Genomic DNA, 17,693 nt, shown 5'->3' with positions numbered 1-17,693 from the left:
TTTTAAACATGCTTTTCTCATATTCTAAGTGCAAGGTCTAAGTTTCTTTACATATTTTTAAAAGAAGTCAGTAAGTTAGTTTTATATCTTCAATAAATATTAAGTGGATAAATAAAATCAACTTGCTTTCTCAATGGGTAGTGTACATTTTAAGAGGTAGTTAGTATAAAATTGTGTAATTGCCTCAGAAAATTGTAGAAATACTACTTGATTGTAGAGGCTGGATGTGCATTTGCATTTTAGAGCACTAGGTGGCGCTGCTGAAATCAGTTCTCACTGCTTCAGGTTAATGAGGCTACTTGGCATCAAGAAAATTATATTTTTATCACACAAATAACATTGGGATGTTCAAAATAGAAACTAAAAGAATACAAGAACTTCATCTTAATATTTCATGGAAGAATTTGTGGGATCTGGAAATTTGTTCTTCATTAAATATCATTAGTCAAGTGGTCAAGTAGTTCTTCCTTCAGGGACAACTCAGATATATAAACTTTGTTTCCTAAATTAAAAAAAATCTTTTTGATAGATAGCTGTGTTGCCTCTGATTCATGGTCAATTCAGTGGTGACAATATATTGAATGTGATGTAATTATCTATCTATCTATCTATCTATGAGGGAAAGGGAGAGAGAGGACTTTCATTTTATGTACTTTATGTTATATAATTCTCACTGTCAACCTGTGATGTTGGTAAACCCATAATTTTCAATTTGAGGAAATGAGGTGTAGGGAGAGCAAGTTTAGTCTCCCAACTGTGCATGGAAAGACTGGATTCAAATCCATTTTTGACTCTAAGATGTACACTGTGTTCTTTCTTTCTCCAACTCATACTTGTGTTCAATGTATAGGCCTCTGAGATGAGACAAGTGTCTATCAGAATATGGTGTTTACATCTACCTAAGGAAGAAGGCTACTTTTTCTTCCTCTTAAATTCTTTTATTGGTACATTTTAGGTACACAATACATTTACATTCATTACTGGGAACTTGTACCTTTACATGATGTATTTTGGTTCTTATTTTTTCCCCATTCCCCCACTCTCCCTTCAACCCCTACATCCGTCCCTATTTACAAAGGCTTTGTTTCCATTTTTTTCCTCATATTTTTTCCTTTCCTTTCATTCATTTCCTCTACCCCTCCCACTCCCTCTACCCCTTTGGACCTTTTCTTCCTATTTCACTTTATCAATTATTCATTTTAATTCTTATTTACACTTTCAGTTTCTCATACCAGAGAAAGTATTTAGTATTTACACATGTGTGTCCTATTTATTTGACTTAAGAGTATCACTTCAATGTGCATCCATTTAGCTATAAATGTCTCTAGTTTCTCCTTCTTTATGGCTGAGTAGGACTTCATTTTATAAAAAAAAGCACATTTTCTTTATCCAGTCTCCAGTTGATGGGCAATTTGGCTGTTTCTATGCTTTAGCTATTACAGACTGTGCCGTTATAAACATGGGTGGGCATATATCACTGTGGTATGATTCTTTTAATTCTTTTGGGAAGATACCCAGCAAGGGAATAGTGGGGTCAAATGGGACCTCTAGTCCTAGTTCTTTGAGGTATCTCCATATGGATTTCCATAGTGGTTGCACCAGTCTGCACTCCCACCAACAATGAAGAAGGGTTCCTTTCTCCCCACAACCCTGTCAGCATTTGTTATTGGTCGATTTCTTGATAGCAGCCATTCTTTGTGGGGTTAGGTGGAATCTCAGTGTTGTTTTCATGTGGATCTCTTGAATGACCAGTGATGTTGAATATTTTTTCATATGTTTCTTTGCTGCTTTTACTTCTTTATCTGAGAAATGTCTGTTCATTTCAGATGCCCATTTTTGAATTGGGTCTTTAAATTTAGGGGGTCTGATTTTTTAAAGTTTTTTATATAATCAAGATAGTAGTCCTTTGCCTGAAGAACAGGTGATAAAAAACTTTTCCCACATTGTATGTTGTCTCTGTTGGTGGTTTCTCATGCAGTGAAGAAGCTTTTTAATAAGATGAGATCTCAGTTGTTGATTCTTTGTGCTAGTTCCCATGCTACTGAGGTTTTGTTCATGAAGTCTTTTCCTATGCTGATGTCTTCAAGAGTTCTACTTAACTTATCTTCAAGTAGGTATTGCTTCCCTTTCTATTTCATTGAAGAGTTTTAAAAGTATTGGTAATAGTTCTTCTCTAAATGGCTTGTAGAATTCAACAGTGAAGCCATCAGGACCTGGGCTTTTCTTTGTTGGTAATTTTTTTTTTTGCTACCGGGGATCGAACTCAGGACCTTGCACTTGCAAGGCAGGCAGTGGCACCACTGAGCTAAATCCCCAGCCATCTTTGTTGGCAAATTTTTAATTGCATTTTAAATTTCACTGACTGTAATTGGGGTGTTTAGAATTTTTATGTCTTCTTTGTTCAACTTTGGTAATTCATATGTATCTAGGAATCTGTCCATTTTTTCTGTGTTTCCATTTTATTAGAGTACAGGTTCTCAAAGTAAGTATTGATGATCCTCTGGATTTCTGCTGGATCTGTTGTGATTTCACCTTTTTAATTCCTAATTGCATGGATTTGATTCTTTTCTTTCCTTTAATTGATAAGGTTGGATAAGGGTGTATCAATTTCATTTATTCTTTTGAAAAACCAACTCTTTGATTCATTGATTTTTTTGTATCAGTCTCTTAGTCTCCACTGCATTGATTTCTGTTCTAATTTTTACAATTTCCTCCCCTCTACAAGCTTTGGGTTTGTCTTGCTCTTCTTTTTCTAGGAACTTGAGGTTCAGCATTAGGTTGTTTATTTTAGCTCACTCTGTTTTCCTAGTATAGGCATTCACTGCTATGAATTTCCCTTGTAGAACTGCTTTCGTTGTGTCCCATAGATTTCTGTATGTTGTACTGGGATTATCATTTAATTGTAGAAACTGTCTAATTTCTTCTTTAATTTCTTCTGTGACCCATTGGTTGTTCAGGAGAATGTTATTCAATTTCCATATGTTTGTGGATTTCTTGCGGTTTCTTATGCTATTGATCTCCAATTTAATTGCACTATGGTCTGATAATATACAGGGGATAACTTCAACTCCTTTACATTTACTTAAACATGTTCTATGAACTAGCATGATCTATTTTGGAGAATGACCCATGTGCAGCCGAAAAGAATGAATATTCTGATTTTGTGGGGTGGAAAACTCTGTAGACATCTATTAAGTTCATTTGTTCAAAAGTTTGGTTCAGTTCTATTATTTCATTGTGGTTTTCTGTCTAGATGATCTGTCTATTTGTGACAGTGGAGTATTGAGGTCCCCCACTACAGTTGTATTAGTGCTTATTTGGTTTTTCATGTCCATTAATATTTGTTTTGTATAGTTGGGAGTGTTAGTATTTGGTGCATATATATTTATGATTGTCATCTCTTCCTCTTGGACTGTTCCCTTTACAAGGATGTAGTGACCTTCTTTGTCCCTCTTAATTAGTTTTGGTTTGAAATCTACCTTGTCTACAAATAAAATAGCTACCTCTGCTTTTTCCATATTCCTGTCACATGGAGAGTTGTTTTCCATCCTTTTACTTTCAGTCCATGAATTTCTTTTTGAATTAAGTGTGTTTCTTGTATACAGCATATTGTTGGATTTTGCTTTTTAATCCATTCTGCCAGTCTATTTCTTTTGACTGGTGAGTTGCAGCCATTTACATTGATGGTTATAATTGATATGTATTGACTCATCCTTGTCATGATATTTTACTGTTGTAGGCTCTTTTATTTTTTATTTTTCCCCTTTCCCTTTAATTTCTTGCCTTGCCTGATGTCTTCACTCTGTTGGTCATCGTGGAGTTGTGACCCTCATTGTCTTTTTCTAGAATATTGTTTAGAATTGTATATAATGCTGGTTTGATATTCATGAAGTTTCTCAGGTGTTCTTTGTCATGGAAGTATCTAATTTCCCCATCAATTCTGAAAGATAATTTTTCAGGATACAACAGTCTAGGTTGGAGTTTACTGTCTTTTAGGACTTGAAATACTTCCCTCCAGGCTCTCCTTGACTTGAGGGTTTGTGTTGAAAAGTCCACTGTGATTCTGAAGGTTTTCCTTTGTGTGTGATTTGTTTCTTTTCTCTTACTGCATGTAGGATTTTCTTCTTCTGTTGGATTTCTGGGATCTTGACTAATATGTCTAGGTGTAGGGTTTTTTTTGATCAAGGCTAGTTGGAGTTCTATATGCCTCATTTATCTGTATGTCAAATTCTTTTCCTCTGTTTGGGAAATTTTGTTTCATTAATTCTGTGAATAGTTTTTTATGTCATTTGTACTTTCTCCTGCTTTTTCGTGGACATCTATCATTCTATTATTCTTCTTTGCGTCATCTAGCAGCTGCTGGATCGATTTCTCATAGTCCCTTACTGTTTTTAAGAAATCTCTCTTTTCATGGTCACTAACCACAATCTTGTCTTCATCTGATATTCTATCTTCACATTCGCTCAGTCTGCTCTGAATACTTTCAGTGGAGTTTTTAAACTCTTGAATATCTGTTTGAATCTATTTCATGGATTCCATTTCTTTCCTATGGTGGGGATTCACGGCTTCCATCATGTCCCGAGCTCATCTATTTTTTATCTCTTTCTGTTCTAGAGTCTCTAATAATGTCTTTCATTCTTCTCACCATCTCTGTAGTTATCTGGGAGATTATTTCTGTTTTGAATTTTTCTAGAGCCTCATTCATCTATTTTGTTACTTCCTGTGCTATCAGTTCAGGGTGTCCAGGTGGTTGATTATCATATTTTTCCACCTCATTTCCCCCAGAATTTTGTCTTTGGTGAACTGGAAGTCTGGGTTTGTGCCTTGCTTAAGTGCCTTCTCATTTTTAATGTTGTTGGTGGTGCTGTTTTTTGGTTTAATTCCTGGGCTGATACATCAATATTGCTTGTTGTAAGTATCTTTATAACTTTTGTTTAGTGACCTTATGGAGTAATTGCTTCTCAGAGATATCTTCCAGGTATAGCTGGTCTTTTTAGGCTTTGAGTCTCTAATAACTCTTAGGCAATCTTGTTTTCAGTATACCAGAGAGGACAACTGATTAGATCAATGATGACATCCTAGCCTAGTTGCTATAATCAGCATCAAAAATAGCATCAAACACAGCTTAGAAAAATGACAATTTGTGGTAGAAATTTTTCTGTCACCTTTAACTATGTGAACTAGATCAAAACCAAGAACCAGCCCAAAATGTGTTTGTAGTAAATAAACCTTTCAATATAGCAAATTTATCCTTTGGGATAAGGATTTAGGAGGGGTTGGGGAGGGAGGGATAGAGAGATAGAAGGAGAAGAAAAGGTTAGAAGTGAGGCTAGAGGACACAGGATGATCTCACAAATTTGGGGAAACTGTTGAAGACAAGAGGAAAAGACAGAGCGAAGGAACATAGACAAGAGTAGAACAAACTAACAGCCATAGGGGAGCTAGAAACTGTATTCACCTTCCTATAAGAATAGTGACAGTTTGGCTGGGGCTTTAGCTCAGTGGTTCTGCCACCTGCCTCACAAGCACAAGGACCTGAGTTTGATCCCTGGTACCAAAAAAAAAAAAGAAAATAGTGACAGTTGAGAGAAGGGAAGAGAGAGAGAAACAATCCAGAATAGGACATGAAAAGGAACAAAGAGGGAGAGAAATGCAGAACAAGAAGGGAGAGAGAGAGAGAAAAAAAAAGAAAATAAAAAAGAAAAAAATACGTATATATTTTTAAAAAGGGCCTCCCTCAGGATATGTCTCTGTTGTCCTGGTAGACAACGTGGGAAGTAATGTGCAGATCTAAGTTGATTAGTCTCAGTGAGCCAGTTGTAGTTCACTGAGATTCAGGCTGATTTCTGGCTGCAAGGCCCAAGTTGAGGTCCCTAACCTCTTTCAGGATTGAACTCTGCAAGGTTCTATTGCAGGATCCAGCTGTCCTTCCCCCAAGGTGAGCCCAGGTTACTATGGGAGATGCTGATCCCACCAACTTACCAACCACGGTGGTCCAGTGTATCTTTATTGCAGAGATTTTCTTCACTTTCCCAGTAGGCTTCATTTTCATTGAAGGAGCCTCAAAGAGGCCCTCTCTGTCGTTCACTTCTGTTCTATCTTCTGGAGCTCATAACCATGGCCTTCATGGCCCCTTGGTGCCTCTGCAGTGAGGATTCAGATACCTCTGGGGATGCTGGAGTTCACACACTGGAGGTTCTGCTACTATTTTTAATATAAGCATTAGCTTATTCAAGTCATAAGGACCAATTTGGTTATAAATGTTGCACTATCCAAAATAAGCTATTCTTTTGTACTATCGTTTAATTTATAAAGTCTTTTGCATAGCATGTAATTTATAATGTGTATTTATAATCTTTAAAGTACTTGAGCTATCATAGGTGTATAAATGAAGAAGGAAACTAAGAAATCCAAATTCAATTTGGGACATCTTATTCTAAGATGATTTTTTTTTTCTTTAAATTTATTGGTACATTTTAGGTGTACAATACAGTTACATTCATCATTGGGATCTTGTACCTTTACAGGATGTATCTTGGTTCTTATTTTTTTCCCCATTCCCCTGCCTTCCCTTCACCCCCTCCACCCTTCCCTATTTACAAAGACTTTGTTTCCATTTCTTTCCTTTTCTCATATGTTTTTCTTTTCCCTTCTTTCCTTTCCCCTACCCCTCCCACTTCCCCTACTCCTTTAGATCTTCTCTTCCTATTTCACAATAATAAAATGATTATTTTTAAAGTTCAAGACTCTTCACTTGGTTTAGAAATTGCCTCCACTTCCTTTTCAATTGTTTTTCATGAGCCGACATTATTTTCATCCTTTATGGCATAACAGAAATGGTGAGATAATAGTGTATTATTAAAATCCTATGTAGTTATTGGGGTGTGTAATTTGAAAGAGTGAATGTGATATAAAATTATGTATGTATAAATGAAATATGACATATTTGGGAAGTGAGAAAAGTGTCTATTATTTTTGTAATATAAGCTACCAAAGGAATTCTGGTAAAGTTTTATGGTTAAAGAAGGGCTGAAAAAGACCCACATAATGGAGACCACAAGGATTGTGGAATCAGAGATTCTGATTAGAATCCCACCTCCACAGCATGGATGTGTTGTGTCCCTGAGGCAAATTGCTTAATTTCTGAATCTCAAAACTGAGGTGAAAAATGAGGGATAATAATAATTATTATTTTATAGCTTTGTGTGAATATTTGTCAAGTAATGTATAAACTTCTTAGGACAGGGTCTGGTCCATAGAAGATACTAAAAATTGTTTTTTCTTTTCTTTTTTCAAATGTATCCTTTCATTCAAATACATACTTAGTTGCTTTGCTTGTCACACCTGGTTTGGAGCCCATCTGACACAAAGTCAGGTAAACTCAGACTGATTAAAGCAACAGTGAATTGGGAAGAAGGGAGTCACTGCACACATGTTTTTAGCCTCAGAAGTAGGACAAGGAAGTGTTTCATTCTGTCTGGTTTGGATTGGGATGACTTTTCTCACTGCCAAGTCCTCAGTATGCTGAACGGATATGCCAAGGGTTGGTATAGTTCCAAGTGGTGAGAGGCCAGGAAATTACAGCTCTCAGGAATTGCTTTCACTCTGACACAGTGCCGCTAAGCTCATCTCTCAGTGTTGTGCAAGACATTTTCAAAGTTTGGAAACTGAGAGTAGGCTGACCCATAATTCCCTGCTCTGTCAATGGCTTTAAGAAACAGGAATCTTTGAAGGCTGTCATTTCATAAGTGGGATATTTAAAAATTTCTAGGACAGAAAACTATTTTATTTTCTAGATTCCTTTGCAGTAGGGATTTGGGTTCCACCTATGGGATACACCTGGAGGAGACTTAAATTCAGAAGTTCAGCTTGAAAAGGAAAATGGCAGAGCGTGGGAGTTGTTCCAGGTTCCTGGCTGTGTGAAGGCTGAGCATCCACCAGGGGCTAGAGTTGTGGGTGTCTGGGGAGTCAGGAACAGCTGGCTCCCTGTCCCTTTAGATCTCCCACTCATTTTGTAAGCTCTCAATTACCTGTATGAAATTTCTTTCTCCTTAACATGGCCAAAGTGCTTTTTATTGTCTGCAACTGGATTTCTATTTAAAAAAATATTTGGCTCATCAGATTTTATCCTTCACAAGTGCTGTGATCTGTGCACGGGAGTGGCAGGAGTTCCTCCTGGGAGAAGGGAGGACAGTCAGGCGACATTAAGGGGAGGGGGTGTGCCTTGGGGTCAGAATGTCTGGCTTTCTTATCTGCTCTACCTTTTACTAACATTAAAGGATTAACAGAGGCACATTAATAATTTTTTATTAAGTTTATTGGTACATTTTAGGGATACAATATAATGACATACATCATTGGAAATCTGCACCTTTACATAATTTCTATTGGTTCTTATTTTCCCCCCTTCCCCTGCCCTCCCTTCACCCCTTCCATCCCTCCCTATTTACAAAGACTTTGTTTCCATTTTTTCATTTTCTCATATTAATCCCATTCCCTTCTTTCCTTTCCCCTACCCCTCCCACTTCCCCTTTCCCTTTGCCCCTTTTCTTCCTATTTCACATTACCTATTATATCTTTTAGTCCTTATTTACAATTTCAGTTTCTCACACTAGAGAAACTATTCGGTATTTACACGTGTCCTATTTATTTCACTTAAGAGTATCACCTTAACGTGCATCCATTTAGCTATAAATGTCTGTAATTTCTCACTCTTTATGGCCAAGTAGTACTCCATTTTATAAAAAACCCCCACATTTTCCTTATCCAGTCTCTAGTTGACAAGAAATTGGGCTGCTTCCAAGTTTTAGCTATTACAAACCGTGCCGCTATAAACATGGGTGCACATATATTGCTATGGAATGATTCTTTTAATTCTTTTGGGAAGATACCCAGCAGGGGAATAGCTGGGTCAAATGGGACTTCCAATCCTAGTTGTTTGAGGTGTCTCCATATTGATTTCTACAGTGGTTGCACCAGTCGACACTCCCACCAGCAGTGGAGCAGGGTTCCTTTTTCCTCACAGCCCTGCCAGCATTTGTTATTGGTTGATTTCTTGATAGCAGCCATTCTTTCTGGGGTGAGGTAGAATCTCAGCTTTGTTTTCATTTGCATCTCTCGAATGACCAGTGATGTTGAACATTTTTTCATATGTTTATTTGGTATTTCTACTTCTTTGTCTGAGAAATGTCTATTTATTTCAGATGCCCATTTTTGAGTTGGGTCTTTAAATTTGGGAGTTCTGATTTTTTAAAGTTCTTTATATATTCTAGATAGTTGTCCTTTGTCTGAGGAACAGCTGATAAAATTTTTTTTCCCACATTGTGGGGTTTCTCTTCACATTGTTGGTGTTTTGTCTTGCTGTGCAGAAAGTTTTTAATAGGAAGAGATCCCACTTGTTGATTGTTTGTGTTAGTTCATGTGCAACTGAGGTTTTATTCATAAAATCTTTTCCTACGCCAATGTCTTCAAGAGTTCTACCTAACCTCTCTTTCCAGCGGGTTTAGTGTTTCTGTTTTAATATTTAGATAGTTAATCCATTTTGATTTTAGTTTAGTGCATGGTGAGAGATATAGGTCTAGTTTTAATCTTTGGCAAGTTGAAACCCAGTTTTTCCAGCACCATTTATTAAAGAGGCTATCTTTCCTCCAGTGAGGGTGTTTGGCTCCTTTGTCAAAGATGAGGTGGCTGAGTATGTCTAGAGCTGTTTCTGCATCTTCTAATTGTTCCACTAATCCTCAGGTCTGTTTCTTTGCCAGTACTATGCTGGTTTTTAGTTTTTTGTTTGTTTTGGTACCGGAGATCAAACTTGGGTCCTTGCACTTGCAGAGCAGGTGGCGAAACCACTGAGATAAATGCCCGGCCCCAGTACTATGCTGTTTTTTAATCACGGTAGTTTTGTAGTATAGTTTCAAGTTCCAGATTGTGATACCCCCTTACCTAGTGTTTATTGCCTAGAATTGCTTTTGCTATTCTACGTCTCTTCTTGTTCCAAATGAATTTTTGGATTGTTTTCTCAAGGTCTGTGAAGTGTGCTGCTGGAATTTTAATTGGGATTGAATCAAATCTATGTAGCAGTTTTGGAAGTATGGCCATTTTCACTATGTTGGTTCTTCCTACCCAGGAGCAAGGGATGTCTTTCCATTTTCTGATATCTTCTTTGATCTCTTTTTTCAGAGTGCTATAGTTTTCAGGGTAGAGGTCTTTGATTTCATTCATTAGGTTGATTCCTAGGTATTTCAATTTTTTGAATGCTACTGTGAAAGGAATTGTTAGCCCCATTTCTCTCTCAGTGAGTCTGTTGTTTATGTAGAGGAAAGGTATTGATTTTTGTGTGTTGACCTTGTATCCAACTACTTTGCTGAGCTTGGTTATTTTTTTTTTTTTGGTACCAGGGATCAAACTCAGGTCCTTGCACTTGTGCAGTAGGCGGCGAAACCACTGAGCTAAGTCCCCGGCCCCTGAACTTGGTTATTAAGTCTAGAACATGTTTAAGTAAGTACAAAGGAATTGAAGTTATCCCTTGTATATTATTAGACTGTAGTGTGATGAAATTGGAGATTAATAGCAAAGGAAACTGCAAGAATTTCATAAACACATGGAAATTGAACAACACACTTCTGAACAATCAATGGGTCACAGAGGAAATTAAAGAAGAAATCAGACAGTTCCTTCAATTAAATGACAATGACAATAGAACATATCAGAATCTATGGGACACAATGAGAGGAGTCTTATGAGGGAAATTCATAGCAGTGAATACTCATATTATGAAAACAGAGCAAGCTCAGTTAAACAACCTGATACTGAATTTCAAGGCTCTAGAAAAAGAAGAGCAGGACAAACCCAAAGGTCATACAAGGGAGGAAATTATAAAGATCAGAGCAGAAATCAGTGCAATGGAGACTAAGAGAACGATACAAAAAATCAATGAAGCAAAGAGTTTGTTCTTCAAAATAATAAACAAAATTGACAAACCCTTAGCCAACCTTGTCAGAAAAAGGAAAGAAAAGGCCCAAATCCATGCAATTAGGAATGAAAAGGGTGAAATTACAACAGACCCAGCAGAAATCCAGAGGATCATCAATACCTACTTCGAGAGCCTATATGCCAATAAGATGGAAAACACAGAAGAAATGGACAGATTCCTAGAGACATATAAATTACTAATGTTGAATGAAGAAGACCTAAAAATTCTAAACAACCCAATATCAATCAATGAAATTGAAAACATAATTAAAAATTTACCAACTAAGAAAATCCCAGGGCCTGATGGCTTCACTGCTGAATTCTACAAGATGTTTAGAGAGGAACTATTGCCAATACTGTTTAAACTCTTCAATGAAATTGAAAGGGAAGCAATACTCCCAAATTCATTCCTGGAAGCAAGCATCACCTTGATCCCCAAAGCAGAGAAAGACCCAACTGAAAAAGAGAACTATAAGCCAATCTCACTAATGAACATAGATGCAAAAATCCTTAATAAGATACTGCCAAATAGAATGCAGAAGATCATCAAGAAGATCGTACATCCTGAACAAGTGGAATTCATCCCAGGGATGCAGGGATGGTTCAACATATGCAAATCAATAAATGTAATACACTGTATCAATAGAGCCAAGGGAAAAAGTCATATGATCATCTTGATAGATGCAGAAAAAGCATTCAACAAAATCCAACATGCATTTATGATAAAAACCCTACAAAAAATTGGAATAGATGGTCTTTACCTCAATCTGATAAAAGCCATCTATGAAAAACCAACAGCCAATATCATACTAAATGGTCAAAAACTGAAATCCTGAAATTCTTCACACTAAAATCAGGATCAAGACAAGGATGTCCTCTATCAGCATTCCTGTTCAATATAGTTTTGGAAACATTAGCCACAGCAATTAGACAAGAGAAAGAAATAACAGGAATAAAGATAGGAAATGAAGAAATCAAACTGTCATTTGCAAACAGCATGATACTCTATATAGAAGACCCCAAGAAATCCACCAAAAGTCTTCTAGACACATTAATATTTTGAAGAGTGTATTTGAGCATATAGTGTGTCAGAAAGCAGGCAGCTCTGGACCACAAGCACTGTAGGGTTCTCAAGAAGGGCAATAAGGAGAAGGCTTTTATAGGGTGAACTCAAAAGGAAGGCGAAACAGTTTTTATTTGGTTAAAATAAAGAGAAGTCTTATTTAGATCATTTTGATGTGAAGTCCCTAGTTAGAGGTTACTTGGCAGTGTCCAACTGGTTAAACTTAAATTTCATTTTCACTGTTGTGAACATTGTCACAATCAAAATGGAGTCACTCGTGTCAACCCTAACAAAAACCAAAAAATAAAGAAAGCTAGGAAGTTATAAAAGAAGGATTCTCACACATGATCACCTGATAATCACTATCACAAAAGACTCCACCTGAACTACACCAGAGTCTACAGCTACCTTATACAAAAAGCACTCCTGCAAAGAGATCTGGCCAGAACCTCTGTTCAGTGTTGGCATGGCATCACTCTTGTTTATTATTTACTGTGACCAAAGATTATTGTTTCAAAATATTTTAAGTTATCCTTTTCATTTTTACCTTTTGAAACTTCTCCTTCCTTCAACCTCTTTGAATATGTTCATGGTTTACTATGGCAAGCATATTCCCATGGCTTGCTAGGCCCAAATAAATGTTATTTTTCTTTGGAGAATCTCTGATTGTTTTAGGTTGACACTGTTTGCATGCAGTTGGGTTTTGGTTTGTTATGCAGGAACCTAGAGGGCTGGAATCACCTCAGCCTAATGACCTCCCTATTTTTATTTTTATTATTATACTGGGAATTGAACACAGGGGCCTTCACACTGAACTATCCTAGCCCTTTTTTTAATTTAAATTTTATTTTGAAAAATGTTTTCAGTTAATTTCTTAGTTGCTCAGATGTGGCTTGAACTCACCCTCCTGTCTCAGCCTCCTAAAGTGCTGCAATTAAAGATGTGTACCACCATGCCTGGCTCCAGTGTAAACTCCAAGCATGAGCTGTGGGTTCTTCAAAAACTTTCTTCTTCATGCTTCAGTTTCTTTCTATAAAAGGGGAATAATATTAAATACTTTTCAGAGATGCTATGAGAATTAAACAAAGTATAACTATATTAAAAGCATCTTCTAAACAGCAGGAACTCAATGCATAGTAGCAATAATTACAAATAAATACACATAAACATGCATGGATATAGGTCAAGATCTGAAAAAAAAGTCAGAATCCCCCTCTCTCTCTCTCTCTCTCTCTCTCTCTCTCTCTCTCTCTCTCTCTGCCTCTCTCTCTCAGCATAGGAGTGTAGGGGTGGGAATGATAGGAAGGCCAGCAACGTAGATAGCAGCAAGAAAGGATTAAAACAAAGGCTGTGAAGTGAAGCCTCTGCTAGACAGTGCCATTTCCCCCTTTTCATGTTGAAATCCAAGTGATTCAGGTTGTTATTCCCTTCCCTATCCTATTAGAAGGAAGCAAGAAAACACGTCTATTCTGACCAATATATGTTTGACTGAACTAACTTCTGCCTGGTTCAGTTGAATGGATTTTACATTTGTTGTTTGTCATTGTTTGGATCCTGCACAGCTGGTTTGGCAGTCCAAGGAATATTACCACTTTGGACACACACCAATCCTCAAGTAATCTTGGTCTAAGCCACGCCAGAAATGTTGGCAGGAGCATTTATGGCAATTGAAGGAAATTATGTGCCTTCAAATGTGGGACCAAATATCACTCAGAACACTACTTTGTATTTGCCAAATTCAGCCTTCATAAAACCATGGGATTTTAGAACTGGCTGCCTCCTTGAGCAGGGATTTAAGGGTTCTCAACCTTTTATTTGGTTTCATACTACTCATGTGTGCTACCATCCTACCAATAGCATTTCTCTTACTTGAATCATTGATTAGAGTGGCAACCTTTTAACTAATTACTTTATTTTGGTGGTGGGAATGAAACCAAGGGCATTATGCAGGCTAAGCGTAAGTTCAGCTAATGAAGTGTACCCCCAGCCCACAGCAACCTTTAAAAATGTATGGATGCCTGCAAGGTTTGAAAGAAGTAATTCTCTCAAAGTCATACAATACTAGATAGGAATACAGCTGGACCAAGCTCTTAGAGGTTCTAGCTCTCAGTTCAGCCTTCACATTTCTCTCTCTCTCTCTCTCTCTCTCCCTCTCTCTCTCTCTCTCTCTCTCTGGAAAACTCTTGTCCTGCCTCTCCCTTTACAGAAATACTCTCACTTCAGCTCAGTCTCCTCTGTCCAGGGCACTTCTCCTAGTTATCACTTCTACTACCCTTTGTCACCAATGTGATGCTATATTTACTTCTGTCACAAATTGGTTAGCACTTGTCTTCTTTATTAGACCTTCCTAGTCTATAAGAGCAGAGTCCATGCTGGGTTTGCACCTCATTTTATCCCTGGTACCCAGCACAAATCTGGTCTATAGGCCCTTCATAATTATTTGCTGAACCAATGAACATATGGTCACATTTGGACACACACACACACACACACACATTTATTTATTCACTACTACTTGTTTGCCATGCCATAGACTGTTTCTCCTCTGTGATGCCCCTGTGCTATGCTGCCCTGCCATGGGACTATAGACTGAAACCTCTACAAAACTGTGAGCTGTAATAAACTTTTCTTCCTTTAACTTGTGGGTGTTGGGGTATTTTGTCTCAGCAACAAGAAACAGTAACACCAGTCAAGGGGGGATTCTATCCACCTCACAGGATTAGTCTGGAAAACTAATTAGGCAGTAGGGAATAAAGGTATTTTGTAGGCCACAACCTACTGTACAAGAGGAAGTTACTATTTTTGCTTCTGTTGATTTATTATTATTATTCTAGAACAGATATAATTGGGCTATAAATGGGATAAATTCATTTTTGGCCTAAAGGGAGTCTTTTGCTTCTTTTCTATTCTCTCTTTTTTTTATTCAATGAGAGCTTCTTATTGTTTTGTTACCAAAGCATACATTAAAGAAAGGATCTGACACAAACCCTTTATGTTTTAATGTAATTCTAAAGACTGGGACTATTTGCATTGTAAACATGATTGGAGAACAAAAGGCTTTGTCTATTTTTGAATGGATGTCAAGCATCAGTGAGGTGACAGACTGAGCATCTGGGAGCCACTCACTGGAGACAGGCACAGAGAAGCTGCCCCATGTAGACCCACCTGCCATCTCTGCCTTGCACTGAAGTACCAATCCACAGCAGTCCTGCTGCCACTCAGGGCCCTGCTTCCTGGGCAGCACTTCCCTTATTGGACAAGAATTCCACCATTTCTATTTATTTCAGTTCCAAATTTCCCTACATGTAATGTTTGTTGATTTTGAGACTTTTTAAGAATGTTGTCATTTTTTCTGAGGAAATTAAAAGCAGTTTAGAATTTTGCCAAACAACTACTACCTGTGGGATATTTTAGCAGCTGCCATGCCCCTTGTCCAGCAATCTGTGGTCTTTTGGAGGACTGGAGAACAACCTTTCAGAGGGGACTGGATCCTGCGATGCAGGGAGTTAGGAAGCAGGTGACAGTGATGATAAGCAAAGGAGGAATGAGTTGTCGCTGCTCTTTCAGGCTCTCCGGGAGAAAATTATAATTGGGACTTGTTATTGTGATAAATTGCTTACCACTAACCAGTTATAAATCCCTGTGATTGTTTTCTTAGAACACGTTCCATGATGGGAATGCACTCCAGGCATGCACTAAAGTACACTTCATAATCTCTGACTTTAAAAGTTTACAATTTAGTGGTAGAGGTGAAACATACACACAACATTACATGATATCACAAGCAGGTGTTAAGACTCAGAGGAGAGTTGGGAACAAGAACATCTCTTCTAGGCTAAAGAAGGCCAGAGAAAATCCACTGCAGGCTGGGTCTTGCCATGACTTTGAAGGATGACTGAAGGGTGAATAGCATCTAAGCAGGTGGCAAAGAGGAGATGGTGTGAAGAGACATCTTCAAGGGGGCCAATAAAGACCACATGTTTCGGAATTGTGACATAATTCATCCTGTTACCTTAGGGTTTAGTCCTTAGGACTAGGGGCCACAGTGGGGTACAGAGCAAGTTCATCAAGGACAGGAATTACCAGTCCAGCCTACCAGCCTGCATTGAAAGGCAGGGAGAGGGGGGGGGGGGACAGTGCCATTCTCCTCAGGTCACAGGTGACGGCAGGAAGAATCAGTGGAGGAAGAGGAAATGAAACCCAGGCTTCAGGGATTCCACCTCCACATGGCTTCTTTTGCTTTAAGTTGTATTGCTATTGCTTCCCTCACTATTTTACAGTGTGTACATAAACCTGAGAAAATGGGAAAACAGCAAATCAAGTGATGATCTGGAAGAAAGTAACTGCATGCATCCTCTGCAGCCCATGGAAACTGGTTAATGACCCCAGTTAGGCACGGTGGGGATCCAGGAACAGCTTGCATCTAGGTATTTGGCAGCCAGAGAGGTGAGCACATTCGGGTTCGAGTGTGATTCATTTCCTCCCCCGAGCTGGCGCATTGGAGTGAGCTCTACAGCTTTCAGCCAAATGTCTGCAGCGCTCCAACAAGGAGCCTCGCTGGGCTGGACTGACAGCAGATTTCCCCCTGCCGGCCTCACACAGGCGATGGAGCTGTAATCTCAGTGCTTCGGGCTTATGGAGTGCCTGTCATGCTTTCCATTAAGAAGCCACAGCCTTGGACAGCTCCTGTGTATCTCCACTAGTGTTAAGCATGCCGCAGTGGCATCCTTTCCAGACTGGCTTTGCTTCTACATGGTGCAAATTGATTAAAGGCCCATTTAGTCATGGGTGGAAGAAAGAAAAGGGCCACTGAAGGATTTCAGATAAAGGAAAAGAGCTGAAATCCAATAGCCAAAGAACATCAGGAATGTGGGGGAAATTTTATGTGATTCACTTGGTAGAGAATTCAACTTGACTAATTAGCTTTCTGCAAAGCTCCATGGGGCAGTTCTGATTTCAGGAAGCACATGGGCAAGAGCTGTGAAGGCTGACGTCTGAAGCTGCCTATGTCTGGAAGGAAAACTTCGTCTTGGTGCTAGGATCTTGCTGCTCTTTAGGACGGCAGCATGCTGACAGGTCCACATGTTTTCTCACTGGTTCTTTGTTGAGCTGGAGGCTTTAGTAATTATTCAAGATAGAAAAAACCTAACATATTTGTCCGATAAAGTACACCAGTAACTCAGAAAGATTCCAAAATGCAGAGTTGAATCCTTGCTACCAGGAAGCATGGAATGATACCACCCAAAGAGCTAATAAAGAAACCTTATTCTTTTCTGGTTAGCACTTACCCCAGGGGAAAAGCCACAGGTGTGCACAAACAGCTACATGTTGTTCATTGTAATATTTATAAGGGTTCCATACTGTAAACAACCAAATATCAAACAATATAGGATTCCTGACATTTTAGTTAATCAACTGAAAGGTTCTCCAGACTGTTATTAAAAATAATGTGATGTATTAGAAATACTTGGAGACTTAGGGTAGTCATGATTATATCCTTCAATAAAAAAAGCAGGTCCTAAGATGGTACCTACCATTGGTTCTATTTGGAGGATATATTGGAAGACATGGTAGGCACAAAAGCCAAAGGAGGCATCTCCTTGGAGGAGAGAAGTCAGTGTTCGAGGTTGCTTTGACAAGAGCTGCTTTGGCAGCCCCACAA

At 38.4% G+C, this 17,693-nt stretch overlaps 1 long non-coding RNA gene across 3 annotated transcripts in view; it reads left to right on the top strand.

Annotated features, from left to right (window-relative positions):
* Positions 1-17,693, top strand: part of LOC147827007 (uncharacterized) — a 126,548-nt gene that overhangs the window by 47,819 nt on the left and 61,036 nt on the right. The window contains exon 5 of one of the 3 annotated variants that reach the window (XR_015453191.1): positions 16,312-16,941. The exons of the other annotated variants lie outside the window; for them this stretch is intronic. This is a non-coding gene — a long non-coding RNA (uncharacterized LOC147827007). Of the gene's footprint in view, positions 1-16,311; positions 16,942-17,693 lie in introns of those variants that run through there. 3 annotated transcript variants of the gene reach the window in all.

This window comes from Heterocephalus glaber, unplaced genomic scaffold (assembly GCF_053883595.1).
Source record: "Heterocephalus glaber isolate CG9 unplaced genomic scaffold, H.glaber_assembly_v1.0 deba00001457, whole genome shotgun sequence".
Classification (NCBI taxonomy): Eukaryota; Metazoa; Chordata; class Mammalia; order Rodentia; family Bathyergidae; genus Heterocephalus; species Heterocephalus glaber.
The sequence above is the reverse complement of the archived record's forward strand: the minus strand, read 5'-3'. Positions and strand labels throughout refer to the sequence as shown.